General features: G+C 39.9%; 1 pseudogene; it reads right to left on the bottom strand.

The window, feature by feature from the left end:
- LOC129019891 (small ribosomal subunit protein eS10-like) overlaps positions 1-9059 on the bottom strand; it is a 482677-nt pseudogene extending 473618 nt beyond the window's left edge.
- Between the last annotated feature and the right edge of the window lie 5777 nt (positions 9060-14836).

Here is a 14836-nt window from a genome sequence, read left to right as displayed (position 1 = left end):
GGAAGTCAAATTGTCTCTGTTTGTAAATGGCATGATTGTATATTTAGAAAACTCCATCGTCTCAGCCCAAAATCTCCTTAAGCTGATAACCAACTTCAGCAAAGTCTCAGGATACAAAATCAATATGCAAAAATCACAAGTGTTCCTACACACCAATAACAGGCAAACAGAGAGCCAAAGCGTGAGTGAACTCCCATTCACGATTGCTACAAAGTGAATACAATACCTAGGAATACAACTTACAAGGGATGTGAAGGACCTCTTCAAAGAGAACTACAAACCACTGCTCAAGGAGATAAGAGAAGACACAAACAAATGGAAAAACATTCCATGCTCGTGGATAGGAAGAATCAATATCGTGAAAATGGCCATACTGCCCAAAGTAATGTATAGATTCAATGCTATCCCCATCAAGCTACCATTGACTTTCTTCTCAGAAAAAACTACTTTAAATTTCATATGGAACCAAAAAAGAGCCCATATAGCCAAGACAATCGTAAGCAAAAAGAACAAAGCTGGAGGCATCACGCTACCTGACTTCAAACTTACTACAAGGCTACAATAACCAAAAAAACATTGTACTGGTACCAAAACAGATATATAGACCAATGGAACAGAACAGAGGCCTCAGAAGCAACACCGCACATCTACAACCATGAGAAACCTGACAAAAACAAGCAATGGGGAAAGGATTCCCTATTTAATAAATGGTGTTGGGAAAACTGGCTAGCCATATGCAGAAAGCTGAAACTGGACTCCTTCCTTACACGTTATACAAAAATTAACTCAAGATGGATTAAAGAGTTAAATGTAAGGCCTAAAACCATCAAAACCCTAGAAGAAAACCTAGGCAATACCATTCAGGACATAGGCATGGGCAAAGACTTCATGACTAAAACACCAAAAGCAATGACAACAAAAGCCAGAATTGACCAATGGGATCTAATTAAACCAAAGAGCTTCTGCACAGCAAAAGAAACTACCATCAGAGTGAACAGGCAACCTACAGAATAGGAGAAAATTTTTACAATCAATCCATCCGACAAAGGGCTAATATCCAGAATCTACAAGGAACTTAAACAAATTTACAAGAAAAAACAAACATCCCCATCAAAAAGTGGGAGAAGGATATCAACAGGCACTTCTCAAAAGAAGACATTTACTGACCAACAAACATATGGAAAAAAGCTCATCATCACTGGTCATTAGAGAAATGCAAATCAAAACCACAATGAGATACCATCTCATGCCAGTTAGGATGGCAATCATTAAAAAGTCAGGAAACAGATGCTGGAGAGGATGTGGAGAAATAGGAACATGATTACACTGTTGGTGGGAGTGTAAATTAGTTCAACCATTGTGGAAGACAATGTGGCAATTCCTCAAGGATCTAGAACAAGAAATACCATTTGACCCAGTAATCCCATTACTGGGTATATACTCAAAGGATTATAAATTATTCTACCATAAAGACACATGTACACGTATGTTTACTGCAGCACTATTTACAATAGCAAAGACTTGGAACCAACCCAAATGCCCATCAATGATAGACTGGATAAAGAAAATGTGGCACATATACACCATGGAGTACAACACAGCCATAAAAAAGGATGAGTTCATGTCCTTTTCAGGGACATGGATGAAGCTTGAAACCATTATTCTCAGCAAACTAACACATGAAGAGAAAACCAAACATCGCATGTTCTAACTCATAAGTGGGAGTTAAACAATGAGAACACATGGACACAGGGAGGGGAACATCACACACTGGGGCCTGCTGGGGGATGGGGGGGCTAGGGGAGGGATAGCATTAGGATAAATACCTAATGTAGGTGATGGGTTGATGGGTGCAGCAAACCACCATGGCACATGTATACCTATGTAACAAACCTGCACGTTCTGCACATGTATCCCAGAACTTAAAGTACAATTAAAAAAAAAAGAAAATTAAAAGTAAAAAAAAAAAAAGAGTCACTTTCTACTGCAGATGAGAAGAAGCTGAGGGAATTTAAGTCAGTGGTCCATGGTCATCCAGCCAATTCATAGCAGAACTACTGTGTTTCATCTTAAAGTTTATGCACAGTCAGAAAAATGAGACACAGAAGGAAGGCAAAGCTAATTTTTGTTGTGGTTGATGTTCATGAAAGGTACGTGTGTTACACAGAATCATGGCCTCCTAAAAATGTCCACATCTTGACCCCTGGAACCAGTGCATGTTACTATATTCGGCAAAAAGACTTTGAAGATGTGATGAGGTTAAGAATCTTGAGATGGGAAAGTTATTCTGGATTATCTCAGTGGGCCCAGTGTATCATCAGGGTACTTGTAAGTGAAAGAGGGAGGGAGGAGGGTCAGGGTGAGAATGGTGCAGGCTGAGAGACACCACTGGCCATCACTGGCTGTGAACGTGCATCAAAGGACAAAATTACTATAGATCTATAACTAATTTAGTTATAAATCTAATTGGCTTTTTTTTTTTTTTTTTTGAGACAGAGTCTCGCTTTGTCACCCAGGCTGGAGTGCAGTGGCGTGATCTCAGCTCACTGCAAGCTCTGCCTCCCAGGTTCACACCATTCTCCTGCCTCAGCCTCCCGAGTAGCTGGGACTACAGGCGCCTGCCACCATGCCTGGCTAATTTTTTTTTTTTTAATATTTTTAGTAGAGATGGGGTTTCACCGTGTTAGCCAGGATGGTCTCGATCTCCTGACCTTGTGATCCACCTGCCTCGGTCTCCCAAAGTGCTGGGATTACAGGCGTGAGCCACTGTGCCTGGCCAGATCTAACTGGCTTTTAATTGTGATTCATGATTTGGGGCAGAACTTATTCTATAAATACAGTGATAGCTCCCCCTGGGCAATACAATAACAGAACAGTGGATTTTGTCAAATGAGAACCAGTAAACAGAGCCATAGAAATGGATTGGTTGACATCAATGTACTTCAGGTCACTTTTTTTGGTAAAAGTTAAAGCAGAGGTGACTTCCTTATTATGCTGACTCAGGTAGACTGGAATCTTCTGTTCTCAGAAAAAAAAAAATGGTCTGGTTTGGAATCTGTCTGCTTCCTTAAAATTTCAGTTGGAGTATGTAGCATTTAGCATGAGTGGCTCTGTTTTGGAGTCTCTAGGCTCTCACTAAGGGACCAGAACTTAAGACATTAGCATTACTTTCCGTCACCATCATTTTGGGCTTCCATCATTCATAGGTTGTAATGTCCTCCTGATCACACATTTCTTTGAGTTTTTGTAACTCCAGCCAAAGAGACACCATTTGATATTTGATGGATGGCTACATGCAAACATTTAAAAACTTTTGGAGAATACAACAGAATACAACACACCAGGAGACTACTAATATAACTATCAGGAAGATAATACCAAGAGTTTGGAGTATGCACCTTAGGCAAGATGCAAACCAACTAAAATAGAACACATCAAAGAGTGAGCCAGAAGAGCCCAGCCATTTTAACCAAGCAGCACATTTGTTAATTTTTGCAACTGAGTCTCTATAATATCCGATGTATTTATCCGTGTGCAACAAGAAGTGTCAGAAACTGCACAGACTCCTTCCTGTTGAGCTAGTAGTGACCAATTTATTAACTAGCATCCCATGGCTGGGTTAAATTAAACAGGGAGTGAGAACAGGTGAGTGTGAAGGTCTAAAGTCTAAAAGGGACCACTGTACATCTGAACAAACAATTGGGTTAAAGATGCTGCTAATGAGCCTGAGGCTCTCGCCAGAGGCAGATGCCCAATTTTGAACTTTACAGCCACCAGAATCATAAGCCATGTAAACCTGTTTTCTTTATAAGCTACCCAGTCTCAGGTACTTTGCTATAGCAACATAAAATGGACTAAGACAAGTATATAGCTGTTAAAAGACTAAGAGATTTTTATATCCTGATGTGGAATGACCTGCAAGATGTATTGTTAAATGAAGAAGCCAGATGCAAACAGTGTGCCTCAAATGTTTACCATTTACTTTTGAAAAAAAGAAGAAAGACTAGACCAATGTGCTTATAAGATGTGTCAGTGGTATAGTGGGGAGCATAGCTGCCTTCCAATGTGCTTGTAAATATTAGGTTGGTGCAAAAGTAATTGCGGTTTTTGCCATTTTTAAAAAAAGTACGGGCAAAACCGCAGTTGCTTTTGCACCAACCTAACATGTAGAGTATGTCTGGATAAGACATAAGAAACAGATATTCCTGGTTGCCTCTGCAGAGGGAAACCAGGTGATAGGATGGAGGAGGGATAGGTGTTATGAGGAACACTTTCAGTATATGCTTTTCTACCTGTTGAAATTTGTACTGTTAATGCATTACCTGTTCAAACAAGTAAAATTTATGATTATAAAAATATACACTAAATCATTAAAAGTGGTTATTGCTGAAGGAAAAAAAAAGATGCTGCTAATGGCAGCCATTGGGTGGACTAAAGGATCTCTTATGCTATGTGGAAATAAGGGAATGAATGATAGATTCAACACTCTGTTAAGCTACCCTCAGAAGATACTTCTTGTGAAATTCTAATGACAGCATTATCTCACCAAGAAAAAGAGGCAGACATGAGCAAGGACAAATTAAGAGGGGCAAGAGCCTCATCAGGATGGGGAGTCTTGTTCTGACATCTTGGGAAAAGCTGTCCACAGTGTGAGGTCATCAACTTCTTGTCCTGGTTTGCAGTTAAGTGTCTCTAGTTATGGTGTCAAACATTTTGGTGGGCTCTGAGTGGCCCATACCTCAGACACGAAGGTTTTCCCATGAAATTTACATTGAGTTTTTCCCCTCCAGCTTATAGGGCTTCAGGAACACAGCAGATCTTGTTCCTACTGATTCCATAGGAGAAATTGGATTGGAGAAACTAGAAGAATTCAGGGTCCAGTCCAGTCTACAGGTGGATTATAAAGACTCAAAAACAATGAACAGAGCTGAAATCTCATAAAAGTTGTGCTACAGTTTTTCTTCTCAACATAATTTTTCTCTCTATGGGCATCTCTATTACTACCAAAAATAATACCACTAAGGCAAATTTGTTTGCAAAATAGATTGAGTCTCATCAAACTTGGCCTGACTGTTTACATAAGTGCAGAAAGAGTTGTAATGGATTACATAGGCTCTTCTTAAACTTTGCTTTGCTAGATATTTCTTATAAGGAATCTCAGATTAAACTTTCAAAAACCTCTCGAGACCAGGAAGCCAAACCAAGGCTTACTTTACACTTGCCTGCAGTGTCTGTGGTTTCATTCTATTTATATTTTCAAATGTAATATCCCAGTCAAAGCCTTGGTAATATAACCAATGTTTTCAAATGTATCCTGTTATAAAGAGAGCAGATATTTATTGAACTTAAGCAAATATCTATATTACCATAAACATATGAATACTCATTAATAGTTGCCCAATTCTAAGGCAGTCAGGTAGCGAGCAAAAGTAAATGCTTCAATTTTTGTTCACAAAAGTATACTTTGTCAAATTACTGTGTGCTATAGATAGGTTAAAAGAAAAAATTCCATAAATCTGGAAAACAAACCACTTAAAGAATCAGCAAAACTCCAAACAAAAAAATCATAAAAACATTCTCATCATTATTCTTATTTAGTCCAGTGAAATTGAGTTTTTTCCTGCTTGGTCTTGGCTGGCAATTTCATGAAGGTATCAGAAGAACTTGGAAGTTCTTAGACAGTCCAGTGGTATCTTAAATTCATCAGAAATTTGTATTAAAGAGTCCTTGTCAGAGTCTTTTCTGTAAATCTCCTTGAAGCAAGAAGCAATTTTGGACTGTAGCTGATTGGAAATGCTTTGAGGAAGAATCAAAACAACTGTCTATGAATGACAGATTTAAAATAACTATGGTTAAAAATCTGATGAGCGTTCATTACGATAAAGACACGGCTCATATAGAAATCTAGTTGCTTCTGTGGCATATGACATTATGACTGATATTAGATTTCTATGAATCTCATATAATTTTTGGAAGACTCATATCAGTAACATACCCATAAATTAACATTGAGAATACTTAGCATCACTTATCACTTGACAATGCTTCCCATATAATTTAACATATCAAATAAAGTGGCTTTTCCATTTAGCTTGTGTTTCTTAACTGGATTACTGAGTTCTTGGTGTAGCCCATTAACGAATATGGCCAACAAAGTATAGGCTTATGTATGTTGAAAAACCTCCCTAGGTCACCTAGCTAAAAACCATTAATTTAGCCCTACATCCTACCTATTTAAACAGGAGAGTTCTCCATCCTGGTTACACATTAGTAGCATCTGGGGAAGCTTAAAAATTGTCAATGCCTGGGTCCCACGCCAGACCACTAAATCAGAAGGTATGGGGAGTGAGGCCTTCAGCATCCATTTTTAAAAAATGTTTCCCAGTGATTCCAATGTGTGGCTGTATTTCCCATCAGATTTATCTGAATTCTTGTGGCATTCACTTTGTTCTATTTTGGTATTATAATTACTTTTTTTTTTTTTGGCTGTAAGTTTATTCAATGCAAAATAATCCTCTCCAATTTTTCTGAGGTGGTTGACCACGTCCACATCCAAATCCGCCTCTAAACTGGAATTTGGTTGCTGACCCGGCCCCAGCCTCGGTTTTCCTGTCGGCACCAAGGGGCACAGCACTCCGTCTGTAGGTATCTCTGTCAGTTTCCTCTCTTGTGAGTCTTGCAGGTCGCTCACCCTCCAGACCTTTAGGCGGAGGCCTGCCGGTCTCTGGACGGCTGTGGCGTAGGGTGGCAGGCACAATCTCCAGGGGCAGATGAAGATAATCACGGAGATACTGGATGTCCTCATTGGTAAGGTACCAGTAGAAATGTCTCCAGGCAAACCCTTCACGTAGTCTCGGGACTTGAGAGACTGCATGGCCTTCATGACATGAAGGTTGGGCACATTCTTGTCTGCCAGCTCCGGGTGCTTAGGCATGTGGACATCCCTCTTAGCCACCGTGACTCCTTCCTTAAAAAAGAGTTCATGGCTGGGCGCAGTGGCTCACACCTGTAATTCTAGCACTTTGGGAGGCCGAGGCAGGTGGATCTCAAGGTCAGGAGATTGAGATCATCCTGGCTAACACAGTGAAACCCCGTCTCTACTAAAAATACAAAAACAAAATTAGCCAGGAGTGGTGGCGGGCGCCTGTAATCCCAGCTACTCAGGAGGCTGAGGAGGGAGAATGGTGTGAACCTGGGAGGCGGAGCTTGCCGTGAGCCGAGATCGCGCCACCGCACTCCAGCCTGGGCGACAGAGTGAGACTCCGTCTAAAAAAAAAAAAAAAAAAGTTCATAAATGGCAATCTGATTCTTCTTAGGCATTAACATCTTGGCGGCTGTAGGGTCCAGGGCCGGAGCTTATAATTACTTTTAAGGTCCTATCTTCTGTCTTAGGCTTTATGATCCCTGGGGTAGGGACCTTGCCTTCTTCATTTCTGTATTTTTCATGAACACACAAATTGGTTTTCAGGGAAAGCTTCCCAACCACATGTACATTGTGTCCTAAGTCTTAGATTCACACATTAATGCTAGAGTCATTGTTCTCCATGAGGTCAGAGGTTGCTTGTGATGAAGGCTGTGGGTAACTTTGCAGTGCAGATGATGGAGGGCGGTCACCCTGTTTTAGGCATACAATTGGAACTAATAATCCTTTGTATATATGGCATGGGTGGGCAGGGATATGTAGGGAGACAGATCTAATTAGGATAGAGGAATTATATAAGGGAGTGGTGGTAAAGGAAGTAAGAAGGATTAGTAAAGAGAAGAAATGTAAACTTATCTAATAGGCCAGAGTCGGCCCCTGTAGATTCTTGAGTAGGTGAGTGAACTAGATTTTAGGAAGGTAATGAGGAAGTCATATGCAAGGAAGATTTCAAATACTGGAGACAAGGAGTCAAGCAGGACTTCGAGCAGTTGTTGAGGTCTATGGGAATGGAGAGAATGACACAAGTGAGAGATGTTAAGAAAGGATCAAAAGACTTTCATAGTGTATCGAATCCAGGAAACAAATGAGCAGAGGCTGAGGATAATCACATCTAAGAGACAGTAGGGTACAGGCAGCATGCAGACCAGGGAAGAAGAGACCTGCAGGAATTAGTGCTGAGAAGCAGGAGTTTATTGGGAGGAGGAGGAGATCCAGTCCTGGGATATAGGTCCCTCTCCCAAGCATGGCAGTCAGCCCTGCAGGAAACAGGACAAGAGGAAAGGCCGTCATACCTGCCAGTCTTCCTGAAATGCAGAAACTACACCAAAGCTGCTATATCAGAGCCACCCTGGCCAGTACTCCAATCATGATGCTGACAGTGGCCTTAGTTGGGAGGCCAGGAGAACTTCCTTGTGCTGAAACATCTGTAATGGAAGGAAAATAAAAGAAGGAATAAAAGTGATGTTGTTTTACAGTGGGGTGCCCCAAGAACTAGCTCTCGGCATGGAGTACTGTACTTGTTCCTTCAAGGAATAAATTATTTGTATAAGAAGGCTGATGAGAGATGATTAGCCAACCACATTTTTGCCATTTTTTCCTTCTCTCACCATGTTTCTAGGTTGATGATAGTCTTCTGTCATTCCTTCCTGGCCTTTCTGCACTCAGATATTTTTGAAGGCTTTGGGATGTGAGAAAGGCTGATGGCTATTTGCTATGTCATTAGAACTTTCCACCTTTTCATGGTTGCATCTTTTTCTCAGTGTCTCAGTTTTGGCAGCCATGAATTAGACCCTGTCAGTCTCTATGGCAGGGAGTTGACTGACAGAAGGGCCAGGTCAGTGTGTTTCAAATTCACCACCTCCCCTGCAGAGACCTCACTTCCTAGGGCCTCCCAGCAGAGGTATGAAAGCAAGCCCAGTTCTTTGAGACTCTGTGTAACTCTAATGGGTGACTGATGAAGGGACTCCCCTTCAGCCTTGCAGAAACTCTTTTTGAACTGCATTGCTATCCAAAATTTATTTCTCTTTATCTTTCACAGAAATCAGATCTGCGTTGTGGTCTGAGAGCTCTCTCAGGCTTCTCTCACACTTACCTTCCTTTCCCTCACAGGCATTTACCCTAATAAATTATCTTCCATGTCTAATCCGCTATTGGCTGCATCTGAATGGGTTAAAAACTAACATTCCAGGCTTGATTCTTTGCACTTAGTTTTTTCTCTCCCACATGTAGTCAGTAACAGTGTCCTAGTATTTTCTGTGTTACCTCTTTTTCCATATTTCTATATGTGTGTGTGTGTGTTGGGAAAAGGGATTGTGGGGTGCCTGTATAAACTGGCCATAAAAATATGGGACAATAAGTTGTGGAAAGCCACAAGAGGCCTCTGAGGAAAGCCTCCTAATTGCCATCACATTCCCATGCTCAGAGTAAGACCTGCTCTCTTATCTATAAACACTGTGTTCAAGGAGAAAGACACTCCTTTGAAACACTGGAATGTGGACAGACATGCAGGCTCCCAGTTAAGCCCACTCCCACTAGCTACTCTCCGATAAGTTAAAGATATGTTGTTTGAGCACAAAGGAGATTCATTTAAACTGCTATTGCTATAGATTACACCTATGACATACTGCCTCCCTTTCACTGTTTTGCCCTGAACATCTGCTTCTTAGGTCTAAGTAATTGTACTCAATAAATAGTGTGGAGACCAGAGCTCGGCACCTTTTGCAGCCTCCATTTTGCAACTGGCCCCCTGGCTCACACCTTTATGAACTCTTAACCTGTCTCTGCTCATTCCTTTGTTGCCACCAGACTTCAGGTACCCTACGGGTGGTGTTGAGGCTGGTCCCCAACCGTGTGTTTGTATTTACATAAAATACCTTTTACACATACACACACACACACACACACATACATACATTTTTGGCATATGTTTCTTTATTTTTGTTGCAACCATTTACTTTTAGCCCTTACCAGTCAACTCAGGCTGATGAATAATGCTATGTTAGCTATGGCTGAGGAGCAATTCCTATGTGCCAGATTCTGTGCTAAGTACTTTACCTACATCTTACTTGATTCATACAATAACCTGCCTGGTAAACATTACTTCCATTTTACAGGTGAAAAGACAGAGGCTTGGAGTAGTGAAAAAACTTTTCAGATGTCATATGGCTAGTGAGAAGTGAATCTAAGATTTGATTCTAGGATTACCTGACTTCAAAGCTAATGATAATAGTAGTAATACAGCAGCTAACATTAACCATTTCCTGTGTGCATGGCATTTTTCTGAAGGTTAAATTGATGATTACATTAAACCTTTAAAACAATAGTATAAAGAAAGCGCTGTTACTGCAATTTTCAATTGAGGAATCAGAAGCTCAGATAAGTTAAGAATTTTGTGCAAGAAATTTATAACTGTTAACTCTCATATTAAAAAGAAGAAAGATCTCAAACCAACAATCTACTTTACAACTTCAGGATATAGGAGAAGAACAAACTAAACCCAAACACAGTGAATGAAGGAAATAATAAGGTTTAGAGTGGATATAAATAAAATGGACAATAGAAAAACAACAGAGGAAATCAATGAAACCAAAAGTTGGCTCTTCAAAATAAGATCAACAAAATTGACAACCATTAACTAGATTGACTAAGAGAATAGAGAGAATATTGAAATTATTTAAAATCAGAAATGAAAATAAAGTCTCGGCATGGCTCATGTTTTAATCCCATCACTTTGGGAGGCCATAGCGGGAGGATCACTTGAGGTAAGGAGTTTGAGACCAGTCTGAGCAACAAAGGGAGATGGTGTCTCTACAAAAAAAAAGTTTTTAAATTAGCTGAGCATGGTAACATGCACCTGTAGTCCAAGCTACTTGGGAGGCTGAGGTGAGAGGATCACTTGAGCTCAGGAGGTTGAGTCTGCAGTGAGCCCTGATCATGCCACTGCACTCCAGCATGGTCTGGCCTATAGAGCACAAGCCTGTCTCTCTCTCTATGCAAAAAGAAAAGAAAGGAAAATTTAGATATTACTATCAATTATACAGAAATAATGATTAGAAAAATACTAGGAATAATTGTATACCAATAAATTGGATAAACTAGATGAAATGGACAAATTCCTAGAGACACACAAAATATCTGAATAGACCTATAATTAGTAAGAAGATTGAACAACTAAAAGCATTTGGCAAAATTTACTAATTTTTCATAATAAGAACATTCTCCATATGAATGGAAAAAAAACACCTCAACATAATAAAGGTAATATGTGAAAAGCCCAAGGCAAATATCATATTCAATGGAGAAAAACTGAAAGATTTTTCTCTATGATCACGAACAAGACAAGGATGCCTGCTTTCACCACTTCTATTCAACATAGTATTAGATGTCCTAGCCAAAGAAATTAGGCAAGAAAAAAAAAGATTCAAATTGGAAAAAGTAGTTATATTATCTATCTGTTCACAGGTAACTTTACCTTGTATGTAGAAAAACCTAAAGATGAAAAAAACCTGTAAGAATAAATAAATTCAGTAATGTTGCCGGATACTAAATTAACATGCAACATCAGTTGTATTTCTATAAACTAATAATGAACACTCTGAAAGGAAATTAAGAAAAAATTTTCATTTCACATTAACCTCAAAAGGAATAAAATATTTAGGAATAAGTTTAACCAAGGAGGTAAAAGAATTGTATGCTGTAAACTACAAAACATTGCTGAAAGAAATTAAAGACAACATCAATAAATGGAAAAACATTTCATTTTATATGGATCAGAAGACTCAGTATTGTTAGGAGGACAATATGCAAAGTGAGCTGCAGATTCAATGCAATTTCCACCAGAATTTTAGTGACATTTTTGGCAGAAATAGAAAAATCTATCCTAAAATTTATATGGAATCTCAGGACCCTAAATAACCAAGCAACCTTAAAAAGAAAGAACAAAGCTGGAAGTCTCACACTTCCTTATTTCAGCAAAGCCACAGTAATCAATACAGTGTGCTACTGGCATAAAGGAGGACATAGAAACCAATGGCATAGAATAGACAGCTCAGAAAGAAATGCTTGCATATATAGCCACATGATTATCAACAAGTGTGCCAGGACCATTCAATGGGGAAAGGGCAGTCTTTTCAAAAAATAATATTGGGAAAGCTGGATATCCATGGACAAAAATGAATTGAACCTTTACCTAACACCATATACAAAAATTAATCCACAATGGATCAAGGACCTAAATGGAAGAGTGAAAACTACCAAACTCTTAGAAGAAAACAAAGAAAAAAAAGCTTCATGACATTGGATTTCACAATGATATATTGGTTATAACAACAGAAACATAGGCAACAAAAGAAAATGCATAAATTGTACTTCATAAAACCTAAAAACTTTCAAATTTCTTTTTTTTTTTTTTTTTCCGAGACAGAATCTCACTCCGTCGCTAGGCTGGAGTGCAATGGTGCGATCTCGGCTCACTGCAAGCTCCGCCTCCTGGGTTCATGCCATTCTCCTGCCTCAGCCTCCTGCGTAGCTGGGACTACAGGTGCCCTCTACCACGCCCGGCTAATTTTTTTTGTATTTTTAGTAGAGACGGGGTTTCACCGTGTTAGCCAGGATGGTCTTGTTCTCCTGACCTCGTGATCCACCCACCTCGGCCTCCCAAAGTGCTGGGATTACAGGCGTGAGCCACCGCACCCGGCCAAAACTTTCAAATTTCAAAAAACGTTATTGAGAAAAGTGAAAAGGCAACCCATGAAATGGGAAAAATATTTGCAAATTATATATCTGATAAGGGATTAATTTCCAGAATATATGAAGAACTATTACAAATCAACAACAGCACAAATCCAAAAAAAAAAAACAATTAAAAAATGAACAAAGGACTAAAATAGAGATTTCTCCAAGGAAGATATACAAATAACCAATAAGCACATGTAGAGATGCTCGACATCACTAATACTTAGAGATATGCAAATCAAAACCACAAGTATACTCCACTTCACACACATTAGGATAGCTTTGATAAAAGCAACAACAGCACAAAGCAAAAAGTATCTTCAAGTAAGTGGAAAAATTGGAGCTGTAGTGCATTGCTGATGGAAATGGGAAATGCTATAGCTGCTGTGGAAAATGGTATGGCTATTTCCCAAAAAAATTAAACAAAGAATTACCATTTGATCCAGCAATTCCACTTCTGGACATACACCCAAAACAATGGAAAGAAATCTGATTAGATATTTCTGCACTGCCATTCACAACAGCATTACTCACAATAGCCAAAACGGTGGAAGCAACTGAAAAGTTTATTGAAAGATAAGTGGATAGAAAAATGAGGTGTATCCACACATTGCAATGTTATTCAATCTTAACAAGGAATAAAATTCCAATACAAGGTGCAAAATGAATGAACCTTGAAGACATGATGCTAAGTGAAAAAAGCCAGACACCAAAGGACAACTATTATATAATTCCATTTATGTAAGATAGTTAGAATAGTCGCTCACATAGACACAGAAAGTAGAATGGTGAGTAGTAAGGGTTGGGGGGGAAGGAGAGTTATCATGTATTGAGTACAGAGGTTTAGTATGGTAAGATAAAAAAGTTCTGGAAATGGATAGTGATAACGGTTACACAACACTAAATTGCACGCTTAGAAATAGTTAATGGTAAGACTTATTTTTATATATATAAAAATAAGTCTTACCATTAACTTATTTTTGTTAATAAGTTACTTATTAACTTATTAACAAAAATAAGTTAATAAGTAGTGGCTGGTAGTCTTACCCTCTCTACAAATACACACTTTTTGACACTGCCCCTTCCCTGCCCCCAAGGGTTAATCTCCAAATGTTTCCATTGTGTATAACTCACTGTCCTCTGTGCTGTGTCCCTTGTGCTGTGCCCACAGCCTCATACAGCCAGTGACTTCAGAGCCAGGACACAGCTCAGGAGTCTGCCCTGAGGCTCCCTATCTTCCCATTTCCCTGCAGCCTAACCTGGGGGAAGGTTTGCTTCTGCTGGCAGCTAGATTTAGCCAGATTTGGGACAGGCCACCCAGGCACCTTCTCCACCACCCCGTTCTCACACCAGGTGGAGTCAGGGCATGGCCAGTCACCAAGTGAGCCTGAAGCAGAGCAGAGAGCAGAGTCTGAGCTGCTTCTTCCTCATCCAAGGGGCATCCTCCTCTCATTTGGGAAAAAGTGTGAGCTTGTTTCAAAGCTTCAGATGTTCCTTGTAGCTCAAGGAGTAGGTAAAAGAAAACAAAGAGGTAACAGAAAAAAATGTGTTGGTAATAGAAAGAAGCAACGTGGCCTTGAGAATCCTCCTCCTTCCGCCTCAGTGAAGTGCTCTGGGGCTGACAAAGTCCCCCTCCCCATATTTCTCAGGCTGGACCCAAGGGCAGCCAAGAGAAAGAAAAACAAGGGGCAGGGAGTCATATAAATGCATTGGGAGGGTCCAAGAGAAAAATTTGGGATTTCCTTTTGTCCATTGGACATTGACTGAGAATAAAATATTTTTCCTCACTCTTCTCTAAAAGCCAGATAGACTCCACCCAAAAACATATTGCCAATGATGCAGGGATCCACTTATCAGAGACTGTGATCCTCTTGACTGTGAACTTACTGAGGTCAATGGCTGAGTTATGGACAAAACAGGCATAGACCCCGCTATTCTTTGCAGTGATTTTGGGGATAAAGAGCTCTTATGTGTATTGCTGGAGCTTTTCATTGATAAGCCAAGAATACTCCTGGTCTGTAGAAAGTCCACAGTGTCCCTCTGAGCCAAAGAAGAAGAATCCTTAAGTCCCAACCAAACTCCTGCTGTGTCCACTGAGCTGGAGTCTGAGACATCCACCTGTTTCTCCATCACAAACTGGGGACCTCGAGTCTCCCATGACAGGAGCATCCCATTCCTCTC

This window comes from Pongo pygmaeus, chromosome 20 (genome assembly GCF_028885625.2).
Source record: "Pongo pygmaeus isolate AG05252 chromosome 20, NHGRI_mPonPyg2-v2.0_pri, whole genome shotgun sequence".
Taxonomy (NCBI): Eukaryota; Metazoa; Chordata; class Mammalia; order Primates; family Hominidae; genus Pongo; species Pongo pygmaeus.
The sequence above is the reverse complement of the archived record's forward strand: the minus strand, read 5'-3'. Positions and strand labels throughout refer to the sequence as shown.